This window comes from Lissotriton vulgaris, chromosome 2_1 (assembly GCF_964263255.1).
Source record: "Lissotriton vulgaris chromosome 2_1, aLisVul1.2, whole genome shotgun sequence".
NCBI lineage: Eukaryota > Metazoa > Chordata > Amphibia > Caudata > Salamandridae > Lissotriton > Lissotriton vulgaris.
This window is the reverse complement of record NC_141687.1, coordinates 1,815,491,612-1,815,503,834: the sequence shown is the minus strand read 5'-3', so window position 1 is coordinate 1,815,503,834 and position 12,223 is coordinate 1,815,491,612.

The following is a 12,223-nucleotide window of genomic DNA, read 5'->3' as shown; positions in this document are numbered from 1 at the left end:
TATAGCGCAAATCACCGAGCGGTTTCTAAGCGCTTGCTTAGGGAACCCGTCCTGGTATTCCCCTGTGAGATAACCCCGGCAGGGTATCCGCAAGGTGAAAGCCAGGCATCCCGCCGCGAGGGGCCATTGTGGAGATTAAGCAAGCTATTGCCCAAAGTCGCGTAGTGTGAACCCGTGAATCGAGTAGGCACCGGAGCGAGAATTGTCAAGTGCATGGACATTTTAGGACTCAAGACCCCGCCGAGCCAGGAATTGAACTCTGGTCCCGGGCTGACCTCTGCTTCCAGGTCTGCCTCCTCTAACCAGTGAGCCACACTTCTCCACCATGCTGCATGCAATGTACCCTGCGGCTACATCGGAGTACCCGCGTTGTCACTCACCCAATGCAGAACTCATACATAGAATTATGGTGTTGCCCTTCCCTAACAGGATACTGGGCAGTGGTGGCTCACAGAGGGATTGCAGTGGGGCGGTGAAGTGGAGGAGGGGCAGGTTGTGGGGGTAGTAAACTCGGATATACGATGGAACGGATTAAGGTAAGTAAATGAATAAATGAAACGATGTACTTTGCGCGAGCTGCATCGCCGAGTTGGCGATGCAGCGCGCGCAAGGTAAAGAGTATTTATTTATTTACTTACCATACTCTGTTCCATCGTATGTCAGAGTATACTACACCCCCGCCCCACCGCCCGCAGCACTCGGTATGCATCATAATATCGATTTTCTTATTATTGACCTACAGTAATATCTAATTTTAAATATCGTAGGGACAGAATATCGAAGTCAAGAATATCGGTGACCAGAATATCGACCTTAAGGTAAGTAATATTGTTTTTTTTTATATTGAAGTAACATCGAAGTAAGTAATATCATTAGCAAAAAAATTGTTGTTAATATTATCGATATTTATATTAGTGTTATGTATTTTAGTATGTATTTTATATGCATGGGTTTAACCTTTTTTGTACTTTTTAAATTGCTTTTAAATATATGTGTTTAATGTTTAGAAATTAGTAATTTTTTTTAAAGTAAAGTTTGTGCTTTAGTATAAGAGCGGGTTGTGGGTTTATTAGGGAATAGGGTGGGAAGTAATTTAATTATAATTCAATAATTAATATTTTTTATTTATTCTTATTGATGATTAATTTATTGTTAATAAATTATTTGGTAATTAATTTTCATTAATTGATTAGTTTATAATTATATTATTATAGTTAATGTATTCTTTTTATTTATTGTTAAATAATGTATTGTTAAATAAATATTAATTGGTAATTAATTTGTATTAATTGATTACTTGCTAATTAGATTATATGTGTTATTTCTTATGTGTAGCAGATTGTGGGTTTATGGGGGAATACAGTGGGAAGTATTTTAATTATAATTAATTAATATTATTTATTTATTTTTAATGATTATTAATTTATTGTTAATTGGTAACTAATTGTCATTAATTGATGAATTTATAATGATATTAATTATAATTTTTAATGTATTGTTATTGTTAATTAATTTATTGTTAATTAATCATGCATTGGTAATTATTTGTATTAATTTATTGATTGATAATTAAATTAAATGTGTTATAATTTATCAGTAGCGGGTTGTGGGTGTATAGGGAATTAGGGTGGGAAGTAATGTATTATAATTAGGTACATTCAAACTTTTATTAATTTGTATTGATTATTAATTAATTTTTATTTATTTATTAATTGATAATTAATTTTTATTAATTGATTAATTGATAATTTAATTAATTGTGTCATTTTTTATGTGTAGTGGGTTGTGCATTTATAGGGGAATAGGGTGGAAAGTAATTTAATGTTATTTAGGTAAATATTTATTTAATGTTATTGGTATTTGTTATTAATATTTTTGTTACTTAATTATTAATATGTACATTTAAAACAAAAATGTGTATTTAATTAATAAGTATGTTAATTTAACCCCTATGCTATCCTACATTTTCCACACTGTTACACTCACTGGAGTTGGAATAGTAGTTTTAACCCTAACGCTATCCAACACTTTCCCTACTTTTGCACTCACTGGAGTGGGAATAGTAATTTTTACCCCTACGCTATCCAACACTTTCTCTACTGTTGCACTCACTGCAGTGGAAATAGGAATGTTTACCCCTAGGCTATCCAACACTTTCCCTACTGTTTCACTCACTGGAGTGGGAATAGTAATTTTTCCCCCTAGGCTATCCAACACTTTCTCTACCGTTGCACTCATTGGAGTGGAAATAGTACATTTTACTTTTTACGCTATTCGACACTTTCCCAACTGTTGCACTCACTGGAGTGGGAATAGTAATTTTTACCCCTATGCTATCCAACACTTTCCATACTATTGTACTCACTGGAGTGGGAATAGTAATTTTTACCCCAATGCTATCCAACACTTTCCCTACTGTTGCACTCACTAGAATGGAAATAGTAATTTTTACTCCTACGCCATCCTGCACTTTCCCTACTGTTGCACTCACTGGAGGAGGAATAGTAGTTTTTACCCCTACGCTATCCAACACTTTCCCTACTGTTGCACTTACTGGAGTGGGAATAGTAATTTTTACCCATTCGCTATTCCAACACTTTCCCTACTATTGCACTCACTGGAGTGAGAATAGAAATTGTTACCCCTACGCTATCCAACACTTTCTCTTATGTTGCACTCACTGGAGTTGGAATAGTATTTTTACACCTATGCTATCCAACACTTTCCCTACTGTTGCACTCACTGGAGTGGGAATAGTAATTTTAACCTCTACACTAGCCAATACTTTCCCTACTGTTGCACTAATTGAAGTGGGAATAGTAATTTTTACACCTACGCTATCCAACATTTTCTCTACTGCTGCAATGTTTGGAGTTGGAATAGTAATTTTATTCCCTCCGCTATCTGATATTTTTTGTATTATTTTAGTGAATTTAGTATATAATTAGGTTTTTTAAATATTACAAATTATTGTGGTTTTTTAAATGTGTTATATATATTTATTTAATTTTTGTTTATATTATTCTTTTATGTGTAGAGTTGTATTTGTAATTTATAAGATATTTTCTAACAATTTATAAGTTAATAAAATAAATATGAAAAATGATTAAGTATATATATTCTGGGGCCGATTCCGATCCTGGAAAAAAAACGTCTGTACGATTTTCATACGGAGCCATCGCTGTACGATTCGTACCCGTCCGTCCGAGTCGCGTAGTACGATCCGTATTCCGTCAATCCGTCCGAATCATCACGATCCGTAAGTATTGCAAGGCTGAAACAGCGAACCGTATGACTCGTACACATGCCGTATGACCCGATGAGTACGATCCGGACCGGGAAATGAGGACGCGATTCGTACGGTCCACGTCAGGTAAGGGCGATTCGTACCCCTGCGATCTTGGGCTGTACGCACCGTACCCCGCGATCGCAGGGTGTACGCACCGTATGCCCAGCGTACATGGGGTACGGTGTGTACACCCCAAGATAGCGGTGTACGGTACATATACCCCGTGATCACAGGGGTACACACCGTACCCCTGCGATCATGGGGTGTACGCACCAACCCGGGGGGGCAGTTCCATACCTGTTTTGGGGCGAACTCTGCTTTTACAGCTGTTTTCAGCTCCCGTAGAAAAAGGGTCGTACGGTGCGTACCCGACACGAATCGTACTTGCCGGGTCGGAAAAAGCAGCCACGAACCGTACTGATGTCGCGTACAGCGGGTTCCTAGGGAGATTCGTATGGGGATTTGATTTGCGCGGTCTCTGTACGATTCGTACGGAGTCCAGCTCATGGTACGAATTGTACTTCGTCGTACGTACGGGGGACGTTGCAGGGTACGATTCGTACAGGAAAAATGCTCCGAACGGCTATTCAGAGCGGTTTTTACCGAATCGGAATCGACCCCTCTATGTATATGTTCAAGTTATTTTTACATTATTTATATTAGTTATCATTTTAAAACATTTAAAAATATTTTTAACTATGTTTATTTTGATTATATGTATTCTTTACTTTATTTTACATTATTTCTGTAAGTTTAAAAAAAACGATTTTTTAACAACGATATTTTTGACATTGATATTATGTTTTCGATATTTTTGTACTTACCATAATGTAGAAAGGATGTCGATATTCTTGACTTCTATATTGTTGCATCGATATTTCTGTAGGTCGATTTTATGTCCCTCGATATTCTGTCAGTGATTCGCAGCACTCCCTCTGCGAGCCACCACTGATACTGGGGAGGTTTCAGGAGGGCTATTACCCCTGACAGGAGTACAAGTTTGGACATCGTTAGAATTCAGTATATTAGGTCTGTCCCCACTACCTAAAACTGCTAAAGTGACGCAACGCTTTGTCGAACTTTGGTTACTTCTTGCAAAAAAGATTAATAACGCAACACTGGAAGTCGCCCGAGTCCAAGGGAAAGGTCCTGGGGAGAGGAGGTGCTACGCTGGGGCTCTGCTGAAGGCGAAGCACTGCAACTGGAGTAATATAGGGTCTTCATAAAAAGCCAATTTCACTAGATTGATTGGATGATTCTGCTGGGACAGTTCTGTGAACACATGTCTGATGCATGAAGTCTGTAATAGAACACCCTCTCTTGTATCCTAGATATCACATACTTAGACACTGTACCGCCTCTTGTGACAAATGGGCCCTCACCCCCCCCCCCCCTCCCTATTGTTGATAACCTCCACAGCACTAGGGCCCCCCAAACTTATTCTGGAGGGAGGACAGGGGAGTTTTGGGTATTGTCTCTTCTTTTCTTTTAATTACTGTGAATGTTTGTTATGTATGCTGATCCATTGCACGGCTTCCTTGGATTCCTTTCTTTTTGTACTGGATACCAACAACTTTGCATGTATTAGCAGGCAGTATGTAGACGGGATGTATTTAATACTATTTTACCAGCATCAACCTAAAAATCTTAATAAATATATATATTAAAAAAAGAGCAAGCAAAAGCAAATCACACCTGACCCTCTCTCTGGAGATTAAGGAGGATCTCCCTTAACAACTAATTTGGAAAATTGCACCCAATGGTGCATTTAAAAGTAAAATTGTTCAAATATATTGGTTTAAAACACTGCGATTAACATGATCTGAAAATGTGTGCATTAAAAGATTCCAATATTTTCATAGTGTGTCAAAAATGTCCCACTCCCCATGAAAACATCAGGGACAGCTTGTCAATATTTAAAGTGGAATGCCGCAAAAAATTGGACTGAATGCAAGTGGAGGCAGAGATTATCCCAAAGAGAAGAATGTAATTGTAAACACGTGGGCCTTATTTTTGCTCTGTACAGCACAATTATAACATAAAAAGTTAACGATTTCAGAGGCATTTCTGATGGAGCATTCATGAAATATTCCAATGCTTTCATGATATTCCGAAAATTGTTGATCCTCCCCAGGGATGATAAAACAAGGCACTGCCTAAAATGGGCATTTTAACAACACATTTTCAATGCAATTTCGTTATAGTCTGGCCAACTAGTAATATGCTTTAAAGGCAGTTCAGTTTATCTGAGTGAACAATTTGAAATCCAATTCTATTAAGTTTCAAAATGTATACAGCATGTTTCCACTACTTCCAATTATTTTTCCAACTCCATCCTTCAAGGTAGATTTTTATTCTCATATTTTTGCTGAGTGCATAATCAGAAATTGAGCAATTTGTAATAGGTTTTAAAAACAGTTCAAATAATCTGGGTAGGCACTTTGACAGGGCAGCCTATTATTTTCAAGATATATACAGAATCTTTCTTGCACTTTCCTCATTTTTTCATTTTTGCCCTTCAAAGTAGATTTGCATTGTCCTATTATTTCTGAGACTATACTTGTGAGGGACATTGTTGGAAAATGAAACGTTCTACTGATGACTAATCAATAGGCAGTAGAGTTATCCATCAGGTTTGATGGATCTCACAAGTTAGTGCAACAAGGAAATAAACTCAGCAATAGCTCTCCCAGACCTTAGCATAGACTTTCATTCAAATAGCAACATAATATATGTTGTGCAAAAAGAATAATGTTATTCCCAAGCATCAGGTTATCAACATATGAAAATGCACACATTTTACTCCCAAATAGAAGGTTTTCCTTTTGGGTTATTAAATTCAATTCTTCCAAACAATTAAAATTAATTTGTTTAAATAATTTTTTTTCCACTAAGCACCGGTTTGTCAGTTTTTTCAAATACCGTAATTTCTCGAATCACGAATGTGGCAAGTTACATGAACAATAACTATCTTAAACTTAATGGAAGCAAATCTGAAATTCTGCTGGTGGGGAATCAACCTCAGCCTGGGGGCCCCTAGTACTGTCCAGATATTGTGGGAGCTGCTCCCTCTCCTGTACCGGTGGTTAGGTAAAAAATCGAGGTTTATGGGAGGTGTGGCTTGACGCAGACTAAGATGGCTATGTCTTATTGGAGCTCCCGACCAAGCCCTGATAACCAACAGTAATCCGAGTCCCCACGAGACACCAGTAACCCACAAGTGTTGAGTGGCCAAAGGTAGGACTGAAGGGCAGGGCCGGACTGGGAACCAGAACCGGCCCTGGCAAAGTGCTCGGCCGGCCCCCCTCCCCCACACAGCAGAGGACCGCACTCTGTGCCAGGGCCGGTTTTCGACCGTTTTTTTTGTTACAGGGCCGTTTTTGCAAAAACGGCCCTGTAACAAAAACGGCCCCTTGGGGCCCAAAAACGGCCCCCAACCATGCGGCCCACCGGGGGATTGCCCGGTTCCCGCAGCGGCCAGTCCGGGCCTGCTGAAGGGAGGGGCTCGCAGAGCCAGCAGTCTGTGAGGACAAAGGTGACAAGTCTGCAGACAGATGAGGGGGCGATGAGGCATAAATAGAATGGGCTGTTATGGAGGTAAGAGGATGAGGGACCTAGTAATGCATGGAGAGGAGGATCATTTGGGGGCCTTATGGCCGGGAGTCTTTAAAAAGACTCCTCCAAAAACTGGACTTTCCCGCAGATGGGGGAACACAATGACACAATAAGACTATTGTCCGAGGAAGTGCTTGTCGGAGAGGCAGTGAGGATCAGGAGAACTTCTCTTTGATCTCAGAAGCCTAAGTCCACCCCAGTTTAAGTTTGACATGTTATTTAACGGGTGACAGGCGCTCTGCAGGTTGGTTAGTTGGGGATTCCACAACCAGATTCTCAGGGTAGCAGGGAAGGGGGAGGCGGGACAATGTTGGGAACAAGGAGGTTGTTTTTCACTATTTAATTGCAGTCATCTTGATGATACCGTAGTGGATGGAGAATTGGTCCACTTGTGTGTTTGGCAGCAACCAATGGCAGTGTTGCAAGCAATAGTGGAGTAGGATTGGTCCTAAGAAGGAGTAAGACAACATTGGGGGTATTCAAAATAATTGAGGTGCACAAATACGCTTTCATCCAAGCAGTGATACCATACAAACGTATGTCTGTTACTCGATAATATGGCTCTGCATATCACTGGTAATGATACTCCACCAAAAAGAGCAGTAGAATTAGATATCCTTCACGTGGGTGTCCTCTGATTTTGTCTTCTAGATGACGCTCAGCTGTAGAAACCAATTGAGCTGTGTCTTGACAGTGTATTTTCTTTTCTTAGAGAACCACAGGCTATTAAAATTGGTAAGTTTCCCTGAACTTTTTAGTTCTATCAATGTAAAAATTTGAGACATTGCTTGATGTCAAGTTATTGAACTGCTGTTTTCCCTGAATTAGTAGGATTTCAGAAGAAGGACATATGAATTATTGGCTCATTCAGATGAAAGTTTGATGGGACCTTTGGGATTAAACAAGTGCTAATTCAATATGGCTCTGTCATCTCTTAATTGCCTGTGTGGTTCATTTATAGTGATAACTTGAATCTCGCTAATTCTCCTGGCAGAAGTCAAAGCCAACAATAAAGCCATTTTCAAGGATATGAGTTTGAATTTTCATTGCAGAATATGTGCCGAAAAGACCTTTAAGGAACTCTTATACCAGTCTTCTAGACGAGTGCAACAGTTGTCCTGAGGATCTTCTAAAGTGCAAATTCACCTCTAGATAGACCATGACCGAAATATGAGAAAGGCCGGAACATACCAAGGGCCTCATTAGGATGGCGGGCGGACTTTGCCTGCCCGCCATCCTCGTGGTAATAGGGACCGCCCGCCTTAAGGGCGGGGGTCCCGTCGCCAGCATTAGGATGCGCCCACCACTGTGGCGGGCGCATCCCGCATTCCTACCATTGTGGCGGGCGGTGCACTCAGCACCACCTGCCACAATGGCAGGAAAGCATGCTGTGCACTTCCATGCAGATCATAGCAGGCACCGCGCGGTGCCTGCCATGCTGTGCATGGAACTGCTGGGTGGTACCATGTGCACCCCTTCCCCCCCTCGGAGTCCCTGGGGGCCCACAACTGGCCCCCGCAGGGATTCTCCGCATGCCTTTCCGTGGCGGCAATGCCGCCACGGAAAGGCATCCACAATTGCCCATCCTAATATGGCTGGCGGTGTCTCATAGACACCGCCACCATATTATTCCTTTTCCGCCCCAGCCGCAAGGCGACCGGGGCGGAAAAGCGGCGGACGGTATTTCCGTCCACCGAGATTCCCCCCGCCATACTAATATGGCGGGAGGGAAAACGAGTGTGGATGTCGGGCGGATTTCCCCCGCCAGGCTTGCGGTGATTAACTTTGTCGATGGTGCAGTTGGTGGTGTTCTCAATTTTTGTTTTCTATGCTTTAAGAATGTTGAAGTATCAGATGATGGAGCTGTGGATTTCTGTCCCATTGTTTATGTTTTCTTCATCAACTGTGCAAAATCATCATCAACGGTTTAGTTGACAAATCTGTTATTGAAGATATTTCTGACAACAATGGTGTAGTTGTCAATAATGTTGAAGTCATAATGTCTTATAAGTGGTTTCTTCGATGACACGTTTTGTTGACTATAGGTCTGTCGACACCCTTTTCACCTCAGAACTTGAAGGCAAGTTCTGTGTATGTGTGTGGCTGTGTGGTTGTGTGTTTGTGTGGTTGTGTGGTTGTATGTGTGTGTGTGGTTGTATATGTGATTTTGTGTCGTTGTGGTTGTATGTGTGTGTGTGGTTATGTGTGTGTGGTTGTGGTTGTGTGGTTGTGTATATGGTTGTGTGTGTGTGGTTCTGTTTGTGGTTATGTGTGTGGTTGTGCGTGTGGTTGTGTGTGTGGTTGTGTGTGTGGTTGTGTGTGTGGTTGTGTAGTGTGGTTGTGTGTGGGGTTGTGTGTGTGTGGTTGTGTGTGTGGTTGTTGTATGTGTGGTTGTGGTTGTGTGTGTGTGGTTGTGTGTGTGGTTTTATGTGTGGTTGTGGTTGTGTGTGTGGTTGTGTGTGTTTGTGTGTGCGTTTGGGTGTGGGTGTGTGCAGTTGTATCTGTGGTTGTGGTTGTGTGTGTGGTTGGGTGGTTGTGTATGTGGGTGTGGTTGAGTGTGTGGTTGTGTGTATGTGTGTGTGTGGTTGTGTGTGGGGGGGCTGTGTGTGTGGTTGTATGTGTGTGTGTGGTTTTATGTGTGGCTGTGGTTGTGGTTGTGTGTGTCGTTGTGTGTGGGTGTGTGCAGTTGTATGTGTGGTTGTGGTTGTGTGTGTGTGGTTGTGGTTGTGTGTGTGTGGTTGCGTGTGTGTTTGTGTGGTTGGGTGGTTGTGGTTGTGTATGTCGGTGTGGTTGTAGGTGTGGTTGTGTGTGTTTGTGTGTGTGGTTTTGTGTGGTTGTGCGTGTGGTTGTAGTTGTGTGTCTGTGGTTGTGTGTGTGGTTGTGTGTGGTTGGGTGGTTATGTGTGGTTGTGTTTGTGGTTGTTGCATGTGTGTGTGGCTGTGGGTGTGGGTGTGTGTGTGTGGTTGTGTATATATGTGTGGTTGTGTGTGTGTGGTTGTGTGTGGTTGTATGTGTGGTTGTGTGTGTGGTTGTGTGTGTGTGGTTGTGGTTGTGTGTGTGTAGTTGTGTGTGTGGTTGTGTGTGTGGTTGTGCGTGTGGTTGTGGTTGTGGTTGTGTGTGTGGTTGTGGTTGTGTGTGTGACAGTAATACTAAAAGCATCTCAAAATAAAGGAACACAAACATCGAGTTTGAGGAAAGGGAAAGCACGTTGTAAGTCAAACGGGCAGCAACAAAGCATTAACACAACATGTTCTTTGATGTTTGATGTTTGATGTTCTTTGAACAAGTACATCAAAGGGGCACCGCGAAAGTGATCGCAGGCGAAAGCGAAAGTGATCGCAGGTGCTTAATGAGCATAATGAGGTTTGCCATATGGTGCCTCTGCTCCTAAGTGCGCACCCGGGCACATGCACTGTAGCTCTAGGCTGGCCATGGTAGCATTTTTGGTGCCCTCACTAATAGTCTCGCCAGACCAGGGCATGTGCTGGGTCAGGGGAGACCTAAAAACGGGGGGAAAGTTTCCCTGTTTTCGCCTTTCGCATGCTTGAGTGGTGCGACAAAGGCAGGGCAGGCATCTAACACCAGCGTGCCATGATCTCAACTCTGTAAGACAGTGCTGGTTATGCCGTGGATGGCAGGAAGGGCTGTGCCCGCGGCCAGCCACCACCTGGCATTCCCAGCCCAGGCTACTTCCTACACTATGCGTAGAGTGAACCCTTGCATTAGAGGAAAAACCATGAGCCACGATGTAATATCAAGCGATAAAACGTCACGCTTTAGGTTGCGTGTAGTATTTTGTGATGCAGTCAGAGCAGTTGTGGTGGCTGAATTTGCTTTTTTTGGGCAGATCACTAAAGTGTTGGACTGTGTAGTGATTAAAGGTGTCTAGGGTTTAAGGGGTTTCTGGAGCTGAGAATGCGGCTCCCTACTTTAGTCGCTGGAATTTTTTGGGCCCGGTGCTACAGACTGTGTGATAGGGCATGAATACTGTTTAAGAATCGAGGAAAAGTGTAGTGAAAAAAGTCTATAAAATCTTGTATCAGTGGCATCTAATGCTGCATCGACTGCACAACATTATTGTGGCCAACTTGGCGGCTTGCTGGAGCGGTTGTGGTAATGCCGGCACCCTATTCCACATTCTATGGTCTTGTCCAGGGTCAGATTGGGATCACAATTAGGCCCAAGCACAACCCGAACAAGCTGTCACCACGCCATTGCGCAAATGATCAAAAAAAGTGGTCACCCAGGAATTAAAAGACACCGTCTAACTCCGTGAGTAAAAGATCCAGTCCGGGTGGGCGGGGCCAAAAGGAGACAGGGCAGTAACAAGGAGGGATTAAGACGCCTCCTTGTCAATGGTGAGCCAGCGTTTAGCATGGAGGATGACGTGAGCGAATCAAAACGATGGTCCGGGTTTTAAGTCCCCTTCTGAAAGTGTACTGGTGACAATAAGCCTTGCAGTGCGAGGAGCGAATGCGCGCTCCAGGGCTAGGTCTGTGAGACCTAAAAATGGGTAAAACAGCTGGGAAGCAGATAAAATGAACAGAGCGAAGGGACACTATCTTAACATAATGTACGTTCAGAATTCTGTGGTATGGTGACTCTTGATGGGAAGAGTGTTACAGTAGCTGCTTCCTGATTTGCTGAAATTTGGGTCTTATCAAAATTATGTGAATCGGTTAACAATGATGCTTGTTTAACCTTTGTGGTGCAATGCTTCTCTTTGAAATGATAGTTATATTTAAGGTGGGACTCCCACCTTGACAATGGGGATGATTCAAGCAGCTGAATCTGCTAAAGATTTAATACTGGAGAATCATAACTACTATAGCAAAATGTGAAAATATTTGCATTGGGATGATGCTCCAGTATATATAATGTATCTTGACGAATGCAATGTTATTTTTCTTTTTACTATGAACTGCATTATTCTGTATTGCTGAGTCATCTCTTCATGAAACCGTGAAGAGCCATGCAACTATGAAAATGTCACTTTGTTTAATAAAGTAAACTGATGGGACCTTCAGTTCTATTGCATATAATGAAAAGAAATGCATTTTGTCACGTTTTGTTTGCGATGCCTGACTGTTAGTTATTCAAGTGCATTGTTATTTACTTGACATTCTGGGGTTGCAAATTATCCATTTAATTTGCTAAAGTGCAATGTTGTTAACTTATTTACTGTTTTGTATGCTAAAGCATATGCAGCGATCTTTGTGGTGGAGGGTAAAGATGGAAATGGAGACGTATAAGTAAAACATGATGGTGGCTAGGCAGTTTCTCACAGACTCTGACCCTTATTTATGAAGGGCTTAAGCC